The following is a 12,259-nucleotide window of genomic DNA, read 5'->3' as shown; positions in this document are numbered from 1 at the left end:
TTTATATATTTATGTCTTATATTTGTAATAAATGAATTATATAATTTTCCCTATTATGGAAGGGGTGGGTAAGAATTTCCACTTCAAGAAGAACGTATCCAATTTAGTACTACCCATAAAAGCTAGCTTGAAATCGCACATAGAAATACACAACCAACTGGCCATATATGCCCAAGAGCCTGCATGTAAATAACACCTTCATGTGAGTACATTTGGTCATACCAGCATAGAAAAACAAAATCATATCAAACAAAATCCTTCATCTTCATTGATCATTCTCTGTCTCTCTTCTTCTACAGCACCAAGTCTTCTCGGAATTAATCAATCAATGGATAGTTCGGGTCATCAGCTGCATATTTTTGTCTTTCCCTACATGGCTCATGGCCATATGATTCCAACAGTGGATCTGGCCAAGCTATTTGCTTTGCGAGGCCTAAAGGCTACCATTATCACCACTCCTCTCAATGCACCTCTTATCTCCAAAACTATCCAAAGAACTAAAGGTTTGGGTGTCGACATTGATATTCGAACCCTTAAATTCCCTTAGTGGAGAATTTGGACTACGGAAGGATGTGAAAACGTGGATTCTATCACTTCCCATGATAATGGTAGTTTGAATTGATTTTCAGTTTAACAAGCGACAACCATGCTCCAAGAACCTCTTGAAATGCTCTGCAAGAGTGCCAACCTGATTGCCTTGTTCTTTGATTTGCTCTTTCCATGGGCTACCGATCTCGCCAAATTTGGGATTCCAAGGTTAGTGTTTAAAGGCACTTGTTTCTTTTCTTTATGCACCTTAGAATGTATCAGTGTATGAGCATGAGAAGAAAGTCTCCTCGGATTGAACCCTTTGTCACGACTAATGTTCCGTGAGATAAAGCTAACAAGAAAACAACTTCGGATGGTTTGAGACAAGACTTTGATCTGACTATAGCAAATTAATGAGTGAAATTGTAGAATCGAGTTAAAGAGTTTTGGGATCGTTGTCAACAGCTTCTATGAGGTCGAGCCGACCACGTTGATTATTACAGGAAGGTCTTAGGCAGAAGGGCATGGCCTATTGGCCCTGTTTCGCTATGCAACAGGGGAATTGAAGATAAAGCACAGAGAGGGAATGAAGCATCTATTAGTGAAAACGAGTGTTTGAAATGGCTTGATTCCAAGAAACCCAATTCTGTTATCTACATATGTTTTGGAAGTATGGTCAACTTCAATGCATCTCAGCTTATAGAGATTGCAAGGGCTCTCGAAGCTTCCAAACAGGAATTTATTTGGGTAGTGAGGAGAGACAAGAAAAATCAAGAAGATGAAGAAGATTGGTTACCTAAAGGATTTGAAGAAAGAATGGGGGACACAGGACTCATAATAAGAGGTTGGGCTCCACAAGTGTTGATTCTTGATCATGAAGCTATAGGAGGATTTTTGACTCATTGTGGATGGGGTTCTGTACTTGAAGCTATAACTTCAGGGAAGCCAATGGTGACATGGCCGATTCTGATCATTTCTACAACGAGAAGTTGGTGAGTGAGGTTTTACAGATTGGGATAGGTGTGGGCGTTAAGGAATGGGTTGCTGTGCATGGAGAACATGTTAAAAGCGAAGCTATAGAGACGGCAATTACTGAGGTCATGGTGAGTGGCCAAGCAGAAGAAATGAGGAGAAGAGCAAGGAAGCTTGGAGAAATGGCAAGAAAAGCTGTTGAAGAAGGTGGATCCACATACTCTAATTTGAATGATTTGGTTGAAGAGTTGAGGACTCCCAGGCATCGCCCCTAAGATGAGGGCAATAAAAATATAATAATCAACATTTACAACGAAACTGTTATATATCGGTTTCACTATTTTATTTTTATTGTGACTTGCATTTATAGTTCTTGCAATTTATTTATTTTTTTTAAAAACAAATATTACAATAAGTCCAATTATTTATGGTTTACTTATAGTATATAATTAAATTTCGAGCTCAAAGTATCATTACACAATTATTTATGTTAAAAAAATTATGCAATTATATTCATTTATAAAAATTTTCAAAATGAATAAATTATGGCAATATTAGGTTGGTTGAGATAAAAAGTAATTTTTACTTTAAAAGTTAAAAAAAAAAAAACCATTATTTACACATTTAACATGCATTTTTCAACATAAAAATAAAAATTATTTTTTTTATAAAAAATTACTTATTTATCTATAATTTATAATGTATTAAAAATATATATAATACTATGAATAAGTGAATGAACTTGGGAGGAACAAAATTTCCTTATATGTTTATATTATTTATAATATATATATATATATATATATATATATATATATATATATATATATATATATAAACTAATATAAGTAAATTGAAATTTTAGTCCTATTTTAAAAATAGTTCTACTTATATTAAAAATTCAATTTTATAATTTATAATCTTAATTCTATAATAAAAAAGTACATATTAGTTATATATATAAATACTTAAAATTATAAAATTTATTACTATTTCTCTTCTTCATCTTTCCTTTTTCATTATATTCAATTATATTTAATTTACTTGTATCTTTGCGTTTCATTCATATTTCTAGTTATATTGCATTCTTATACTATATTTTATTAATTATATTTATTCTAATTTTATTTTAATTTGTATTAAATTTTTTATATTTATAAAAAGAGTTTGATCAATCATATTTTGATTTGAATTAATCCATTAATTCCAATTCTATTTAATTTGTATCAATCCTATTTTAATTTGATTAAACTATTAATTATAATTCTATTTTAATTTGTATTCAAATAACATGTCTATAAAAATATCTCTTTTGCTAGTTTTTATGCTTAATTTTCACTATATTTTAAAGCAATTATAGCATTAAAAATCAAGTTTTATCAACAATATCAAAAAAGAAAAAAAAATCAGTTTTTGTAACTTACTAAAATTGATCGTTAATAACAATGATTTTATAACCAATTTATAATTTTAGTTTTTCTAAACTTAAATAGTTAATTTTTAAAAATTTAACAACCTATTTAAAATCAATTGTTATTAACAATTATTTTACAATGATTGTTAAATCGATTGCTAATCGATATTAAAAAAAATAAACTTGAATATTCGATTAGCGATTAAGAAATTAATTACTAAAATCAGTTGTTATTAATAACAGATTTAAAAAATTATTTGCTAATATAGGGAATCAGTTGCTAAATTAAGAACTATTTTAACTAACTCTAAAATTTAGCAACTGATTTACAATCTATTACAGAAATTAATTGCTATTAGCAACAGATAAAAGTTGATTGGTTGCTAACAGCTGCTAAAATTAGAGCCTTTTTTTTTTTAAGGTTTCAAATTTGCAATCAATTTTTTGTCGATTAAAAGCCTTCTTTTTTTTTAATTTATAACCGATTTGTGAATTGATTGCTAATAATAATAAATTTTTGTAAGTTAATGAAATCGGTTGTAATTAGTAACTGATTTTACAACCAATAGGAAATCAATTGCAAAATTTCCCCCAAAAGTTCCCGCTCAACTAATTTTTACAATTGATCGAAATTGATTGTTATTAGCAGCCGATTTTACAACCAATTGTGAATCGAATACAAAATTTTCTGTCAAAAAATTTTTGTCTAATCCTTTTAAAAAAATTAGCAATTGACAATCCATTGCAAAAATAGATTACTAATTCACAAATATAAATCACTACTTATTTTCTTTTTCTATTACTCATTTTTTTTTCTCTCTTTCTTCTCTTTTCTCTCATTTTTTTAATCATTTTTTACTTTCTTATCTATTTTCTCATTCATCATTTTTTTTTCTTATTTTTCTTCTTCATCAACTTTTTTTTTTCTCATCTATTATCTTTTTCATCATTTTTTTCTTTCTTATTTTTCTTCTTCTTCTTCTTCTTTTTCTTTCTCATCTAATTTCTTTTTCATCCTCTTTTTTTTCTTAATTATATTTTTTATTTTTTTATTATAATTTATTTTTTGTTTGCATATTTTTTTAGTAAATTATTTTTAGTAATAATTAATTTTTTTCTTAATTTTTGTTATAGTATATATATGTCAATTTTTTTTTTACTAATTTGTCTTACAAATTTATTTTTATATTTAATTTTTTATTATTATTTTGACTAATAATTATTAATAGTAATTTGTTTTTATAATATTTTTATATTAATTTTGTAGTACTAATCTTTCATTAATAAATTAATATTTTAGATAATTTTTAGAATAATTATTGAGAATTTTTATTTATTATTTGAACATTTAATTTTTTTTAAATTATAGCAACCGACTTACAAAACAGTTACAAATTGTTAAACTAAAGGTATCATTTTTTTTATAATTGATTATGTATTGATTACTATTTAGCAATTGATTTTAGTTGCTAAATCGATTGTTAGTAGCAACAGTAATTTTTAATAAAAAAATTTAATTATTTTAATAATTAATTTGATTTTTTATTGCTATTTGATTTATCAACCAATCTCATTGTAATCGATTTGGTTGTTTGCTAATCCACTTTTAACTAATTAAATTAAAATTTTGATACTATTTTAAAAGTAATTCTACTTATAAAGAAAAAATCAATTTGTAATTCTATAATCCTAATCCTAAAAACAAAAAGTTCATATTCAATTTCTTATATTTATAAAAAAATAATAAAATTATAAAATCTATTACTATTTTTCTTATTCACCTTTCCTTTTTATTATATTTAATTTAATTTTACCTTTATATTTCCTTCCTCATTAGTATTTTCTATTTATAGTACATTCTTAAGTATATTGTACGTTGATAATTATGTTTATTTTAATTCTATTTTAATTTGTATTAATCCTATTTTAATTTGGTTAAACTATTAATTATAATTCAATTTTAATTTGTATTCAAATAATATGCCTATAAAATATCTCTTTATTAATTTTATGACTAATTTTCATTATTATCTTTAAGTAATATTATAATATTAAAAATCAAGTTTTATAAACAATTTATTGTACAAGGTAAAATTTTAATTTTCAATTTTTTAGTTATTTTTATCTGTTGAGTTAATTGCGTAATTTTTTTTCTTTCTTTTTTTTTTTTTTATCTTCATCATATAAATTAGCATGATTCCAATTGTGTTATATGTAACTAGAAGACTTTTTTTTTTTTGTCTTTATATTTTTACTAGCGAAATAGAGTGTAATGCACGGTAGTATATATACTGAGAGCAAAAGAACTAGAAGAAAATTTTTACCAGATTTAATTAGATTATTAAATTATTATTAATTTAAAAAATATTATTTTTTAATTAAAAAAATTTTAATATTGCTATTTAAAATATTAAAATTCTAAAATATTAGTAATAAACTTTAATAAAATAAGTTGATTTTTGCTCTTAAATCAATCGCTTTAGTGGCTATAAGGTTTTTTTTAATAGCCATAAGTTATTCTTTGTTTATAATAATAATAATAATAATAATAATAATAATAATAATAATAATAATTATTATTATTATTATTATTATTATTATTATTAAATCATTTTAAAATAATAAAAATAAAATAATATTAAAGTAAATTAAAATTTATTAAATATATAAAAGAGAGGAAAAAAAATTTTTAAGTATTGATTTTTCTTCAAAGTAAACATGGATCTTAATTTTACTACCATTAATGTTTTCAAATTAAAAATTATGGAACATGATAATGTGTAATAATTATATTTAGTAATTATATGTTATGGCTATTTAGGAAATACATAAAAAATTTAATGTTGATTTTTATTTTTTTTAAAAAAATTAAAAATTAATAGATATACATTACCTTTAATAATTAGAGATGTTTAAAAGAAAATTCAATCATTAGTTTCTCACAAAAATTCAATTTCTCCTCTTAAATTTATTTTACAAAAATATGAATAACCACATTATCAGGAAGCCAAAATAGAACATATACAAAGTTAGCATATGCGTTTGTTGGGTATGATTAATTTAACTCTTAATTTTTTCTATCTTTAATTAAATTGAGCTTTTTATGTATTTGTAATAATTAAATAATAAAAATAATAGATACTTACTATAGTATTAAAGTGTAATAATTAAATAATTTATAACTTATATATTCATAATTAAGGAATTAATAATTTAATCATAATTTAAATAAATTGTATAATTAATTAATAAAAAATAGAGAGAATTTAATAAAATCAATAATTAGTTTCTCACAAAAATTCAAATATCCCTGATGCTTGGTATAATCACAAAAATTCAATTTCTCCTCTTAAATTTGTTTTACAAAAATATGAATAACCACATTATCAGGAAGTCAAAATAGAACATATATAAAGTAAGCATATGTGTTTGTTGGGTATGATTAATAAATTAGTCTAATTAACTCTTAATTTTTTCTATCTTTAATTAAATTGAGCTTTTTGTGTATTTGTAATAATTAAATAATAAAAATAATAGCTACTTACTATAGTATTAAAGTGTAATAATTAAATAATTTATAACTTATATATTCATAATTAAGGAATTAATAATTTAATCATAATTTAAATAAATTGTATAATTAGTTAATAAAAGATAGAGAGAATTTAATAAAATTACTTGGCACATATATATATATATATATAATTTAAAACTTTTTCTAAATAATACTAAAACAATATAACAAGATTAATATTAACCAAAGTAATAATATTAATTATTTATTAATTATACAACAAAAAATATTAAAAAATAATGAAAATTGAATATTAATATAAATTTCTTGTTTACTATAACTCAACTCAACTAAGCCTTTATCCCAAAAATTTGGGGTCAGCTAAATGGATTCACTTTCTCCACTCTAAACGATTTTGGGTTAAATCCTCAGAAATGTGTAATGCTTCTAGGTCATGTTGTACTACTCTCCTCCAAGTCAATTTAGGTCTACCCATTTTTTTCTTTTTATCCTCTAACCTAATGTGCTCTACTTGTCTAACTGGAGCATCCGTATGTCTATGCTTCACATGACCAAACCACCTCAATCTCCCTTCCCTCAACTTATCTTCAATTGACACCACTCCTACCTTTTCTCTAATACTCTCAATACGGACTTTATCTAGTCTAGTATGGTTACTCATCCACCTTAACATTCTCATCTCTGCAACTCTTATCTTAGACGCATACGACTCATTCAGTGCCCAACATTCACTACCATATAACACAGTCGGTCATATGGCTGTACGGTAAAATTTTCCTTTCAATTTATTGGAAATCTTACGATCACATAAAACTCCCGTGGCACGTCTCCACTTTAACCATCCGGCTTTAATCTTATGACTAACATCCTCCTCACATCCCCCATCTACTTGAAAGACTGAGCCTAGATATTTAAAGTGATTACTTTGAGACAGTACCACTCCATTCAAACTAACTCCTTCCCTATCACCAGTTTGGCCTTCACTGAACTTGCAATGCATGTATTTTATCTTCGTTCTACTTAACTTAAAACTCTTTGACTCTAGAGTACTTCTCCAAAGCTCTAGCTTTCTATTGACTCCTTCTCGTGTCTCATCTATCAGAACAATATCATTCGCAAACATCATGCACCAAGGAATACTCTTTTGTATATGTTTCGTCAATTCATCTAAAAATAATGCAAAAAGGTAAGGGCTTATGGCTGATCCTTGGTGTAATCCAATTGAGATCGGAAAATCTCTTGTGTCCCTTCCCACTGTGCGCACAATAGTAGTTGCTCCTTTATATATATCTTGTTTACTATAACTATGAAAATAAAATTTTATTTTATTTTTTCATAATTCATTATATATATATATATATATATATATATATATATATATATATATATATATATATATATATATATATATATATATATATAATTGAAAATATATTTTTATTAAATGTACATTAAAATTAGATCAATAAAAATAAAACATTAAAGTAAATTAAAATTAATTAAATATATAAAAAAATAGAGAAAAGATAAAGTATTTAACTCCATGTGATTACTTTTATAGTATAATTTTAAATTATTTAATTAAATTTAAGATATATAATTATTAAATTTTTATGATCAAATGAAATACTTAAAAATTTAAGAATCATTAAATAAGAAATTTATAAAAATATTAAAATATATTTAATATTTTTAATTAATTAGTCATGAAAATTGTAGTAACAATGCTAATAACACTACAAGAAATATTAAAAATAACTACGAAAATTACCGACTACAGAATTTCGTTGGTAATTTACCGACGAATTACCGACGCTTTACTGACGAAAAAGAGAAATAAAATTTAAACTAATTTTTACTGACAAAATTACCGACTAAAACTTTACCGACGATGTAATTTTGTAGGTAAAAGTGGTGCCTAACATTAGTGGCAAAATTAGCGACCAAATAATAAAAATAACGACCAAATGTATCGTCGGTAATTACCTACGAAACGCTTTTCGTAGGTAATAGTAAGAAAAAAATAGAAAATAAAATTTTAAAAAAAATACCTACGAAAAATTTTTTGTCGGTAATTACCAACGAAAAGTTTTTCGTAGGTAATATTAAGAAAAAAATAGAGAAGAAAATTTCTAAAATGCTAAAAAATTTTACCTACGAATTTTTTTCGTCGGTAATTACCAACGAAATGTTTTTCGTAGGTAATATTAAGGAGAAAATAGAGAAGAAAAAATCTAAAAAGCTTGAAAAAATTTTAGCTATGAATTTTTTTCGTCGGTAATTACCAACGAAATTCTTTTCGTAGGTAATATTAAGGAGAAAATAGAAAATAAATTTTTTTAAAAAAATACCTACGAAAAATTTGTCGTCGGTAATTACCAATGAAAAGCTTTTCTTAGGTAATATTTAGGAGAAAATAGAGAAAAAAATTCTAAAAAACTAAAAAAATTTTACCTACGAAAAGTATTTCGTTGGGAAATACTTTTCGTAGGTAAAATTTTTTTAGTTTTTTAGAATTTTTTTCTCTATTTTCTCCTAAATATTACCTAAGAAAAGCTTACCAACGAAATACTTTTCGTTAGTAATATTAAGAAGAAAATAGGAAAAAAATTTTTTAAAAAGCTAAAAAAATTTTAGCTACGAACTATTTTCGTCGGTAATTACCAATAAAACGGTTTTCGTACGTAATATAACGGAGAAAATAGAAAATAAAATTAAAAAAAATACCTACGAAAAATTTGTCGTCGGTAATTACCAACGAAAAACTTTTCGTAGGTAATATTTTGAAAAAAATAGAGAAAAAATTCTAAAAAATTAAAAAAATTTACCTACGAAAGGTATTTCATAGGTAATTACCAACGAAATACTTTTCATAGGTAATATTAAAAAGAAAATAGGAAAAAAAATTTTAAAAGACTTAAAAAATTTTAGCTACGAATTGTTTTCGTCGGTAATTACCAACGAAACGATTTTCGTAGGTAATTTTAAGGAGAAATTGAAAATAAAATTTTAAAAAAATACCTACGAAATATATTTAGTCGGTAATTCGTCGGTAAATCATAAAAAATGTGAAATTCCCACATCGTTTGAGAATAGATTGGAGGGTAGTGAGTTTGTCTATAAAAGGAGAACTACTCTCCAACATAGAGCAATTGTGGCATAGTCACATATATGGGGCCTACGTTGGGCCCCACTAGTAGTTTTTTTTTTAAAGTCAATTAAATCTTAAAAAATTATAAATTAAAATAATTAATAATTAATATTTAATTTAAAAATTTAAAAATTAAAAATTAAAAAAAATTAAAAATTAATTTGAAAATTTTAAATTAAATTAAATTAAATTTTAAATTAAATTAAATTAAATTTTAAATTAAATTTTGAATTAAATTAAATTTAAAAGTTAATTTAAATTAAAAATATTAAAAATTAAATTAAAAAGTAATGACTAAATTAAAAAATATAAAATAAAAATTAGCTACGAAAATTTATTTTCGTCAGTAATTACCAACGAAAAATTTTGTCTGTAAATAGTCGGTAATTTATAAGAGTAAAATCTCCTACGAAATTACCTACAAAAAAATTTAAATTTACCTACAAAATAATTAGTCGGTAAAGTTAGCGACAACATTTTTTTTCTTCGGTAAATTTAGCGACAACATTTTTTTCGTCAGTAAAAATTACCTACGCTAGTATTTGTGGACGAAAAAATTTCATCGGTAATCAGTATATTTGGTCGGTAATTTTCGTAGCTATTTTTTTAATTTCTTGTAGTGTAACAAAGATATTTAAAAAGAAATTAGAAAGAGAATTAAATAAAAAATAAAATTAAATATTTAACATAAAAGATAATAATTATTATAATTATAAATTATAATAATTTCTAGATGATAAGTTCTACATGGCAAAATTAAGAAAAAATATGTTTACATGGCTAGCCCTTCTCTTAGAATATCACGTGTGCAACACTAAGTGAAAACCTTCCTCTCTCTCTCTCTCTCTCTCTCCCTATATATATATATATATATATATATATATATATATATATATATATATATATATATATATATATATATATTTTGAATAAATAAATTTAATTTCTAAATTTTAATAATTAAGTTATTAATTTACATTAATAATAAATTAATTAATTAAATAATTTTATAAAATCCATAAAATAAATATATTATTAAAAAATATAAATATTTAAATTTATATTTATTAAAAAATGTATAAAATTTTTTTACTTCAACTGCGCGCCAAAAAAAAAAAATCAAATTTTCCTTTCTTTCTTGTCAACCAAACATCTAATTTTAAAGTCAAAACCTCTTTTAAAAATTTTAAAATATCATTAAAAAATATATAAGCATTATTAAAATTATAGATAATATTTTATATGTAAAATAAATAATGAAAGCCACTAAAATAATTAAAAATTTAAATTTAATTTTCCTTATAGATATTAGATTTAAATAATATTATAATGGAGAAACAAAGAAAATCTAAAGCCATTTCTTATAATTTAAATTTTAAATATATGGCTTATATATACGTATATATATATATATATATAATTTGAATAATATCTGTAAATTTTTTAATATTACTTTAAAAAATTTTAAACCAGATTTTGAGATTAAGATTTAGTTGATTAATGGAAAGAAAGGAAAATTTGAATTTTATTTTTTTTATTTAGTTAAAATAAAGGAATTTTTATATATTTTTTCGCACTGTTTCAAATGATTTTATTTTTCTTTGTAACTTTTTTTATACTTTTTTTTTTTAATTTCTGCATTACGAGGATTGACAAGGAACTCATTGATTATGCTTTCTGCTATGAGTTCTGAATTGCAGTTCCTGAGGAACAGTAATTTGTTTTAATAGCAATTTTGTGCTTGGTAATTGTTTACATAAAAAATAATTATTTTATTTATTAATTATTTTTAGTTCTAAAAATTAATTAAATTAATTTTTTTGAAATTAATTTAATTAATTTATAGTCTAAGATAATTAATAATTAAATTAATGGTGGTTAATGGATTGTTATATGAAAGAAAGGAGTTGGCAGCAGTTCCAGGAGTGGTCAGATGACTACAGACTGCAGAACGTGGCAAAGTATGCTCTAGAGTCTTCCAGATACTTGTAGACAGAACTATAAAAATTAAATACACTGCAATGTGAAAACCCTCCGACAACATCAAACAATAACAATTTAACCAGACTCTAGCAATATTTTATATTTATTTTATCAATCTTTTATTTTTCCAAAACTCTTGTCTTTTGATTCAAGCCTTGTACTCTCTTTTAATTAATTTAAATGTCCTTTCAATTTCCAATTTACTTGCCCTTTTAATTTTGGAGTAAGATTGACGAACTGCGTTCAATGTAGTTAGTCCCCATAGTTTTTTGATCCAAAAATTAAAGTGCAATTCTAGATGATATACTCGGTATCTAGTACGCTTGTGCATTTTCTGAGCTGTTAGCCAGCCAAATTGTTTTTTACGGAAACAATTTTTGGGTGGGACACATCTCTTACAATATCAAAACATCGTTCTACACCAATTTCCATTGTTTTTTGCAAAAAATTAGCAAACAATTTTTGGCATACCCAGTGGGATAACAGTCTCATTTCATTCGACATTACTGTTCTTCCTTTTTGCAGGCAACACCATGCCTCCAAAAACTAGAAGTGCTCTTGGTAAAGAAACCATCGGGCCTTAGGACATGGAGGGAAGTCCTACAGCAGTTGGCCCAAATCTTCAAGTTCTTTTCATGGTGGAATAGTTTGAGAAAGGATCAGCTACTCATAGAGA

The 12,259-nt window shown here is 24.1% G+C and overlaps 1 pseudogene; it reads left to right on the top strand.

The window, feature by feature from the left end:
• The first annotated feature begins 326 nt into the window (after positions 1-326).
• On the top strand, positions 327-1,775 carry LOC131182512 (scopoletin glucosyltransferase-like; annotated as a pseudogene).
• Positions 1,776-12,259: the final 10,484 nt, after the last annotated feature.

The sequence above is a fragment of the Hevea brasiliensis genome, chromosome 8 (assembly GCF_030052815.1).
Source record: "Hevea brasiliensis isolate MT/VB/25A 57/8 chromosome 8, ASM3005281v1, whole genome shotgun sequence".
NCBI classification, from domain to species: domain Eukaryota; kingdom Viridiplantae; phylum Streptophyta; class Magnoliopsida; order Malpighiales; family Euphorbiaceae; genus Hevea; species Hevea brasiliensis.
The sequence above is the reverse complement of the archived record's forward strand: the minus strand, read 5'-3'. Positions and strand labels throughout refer to the sequence as shown.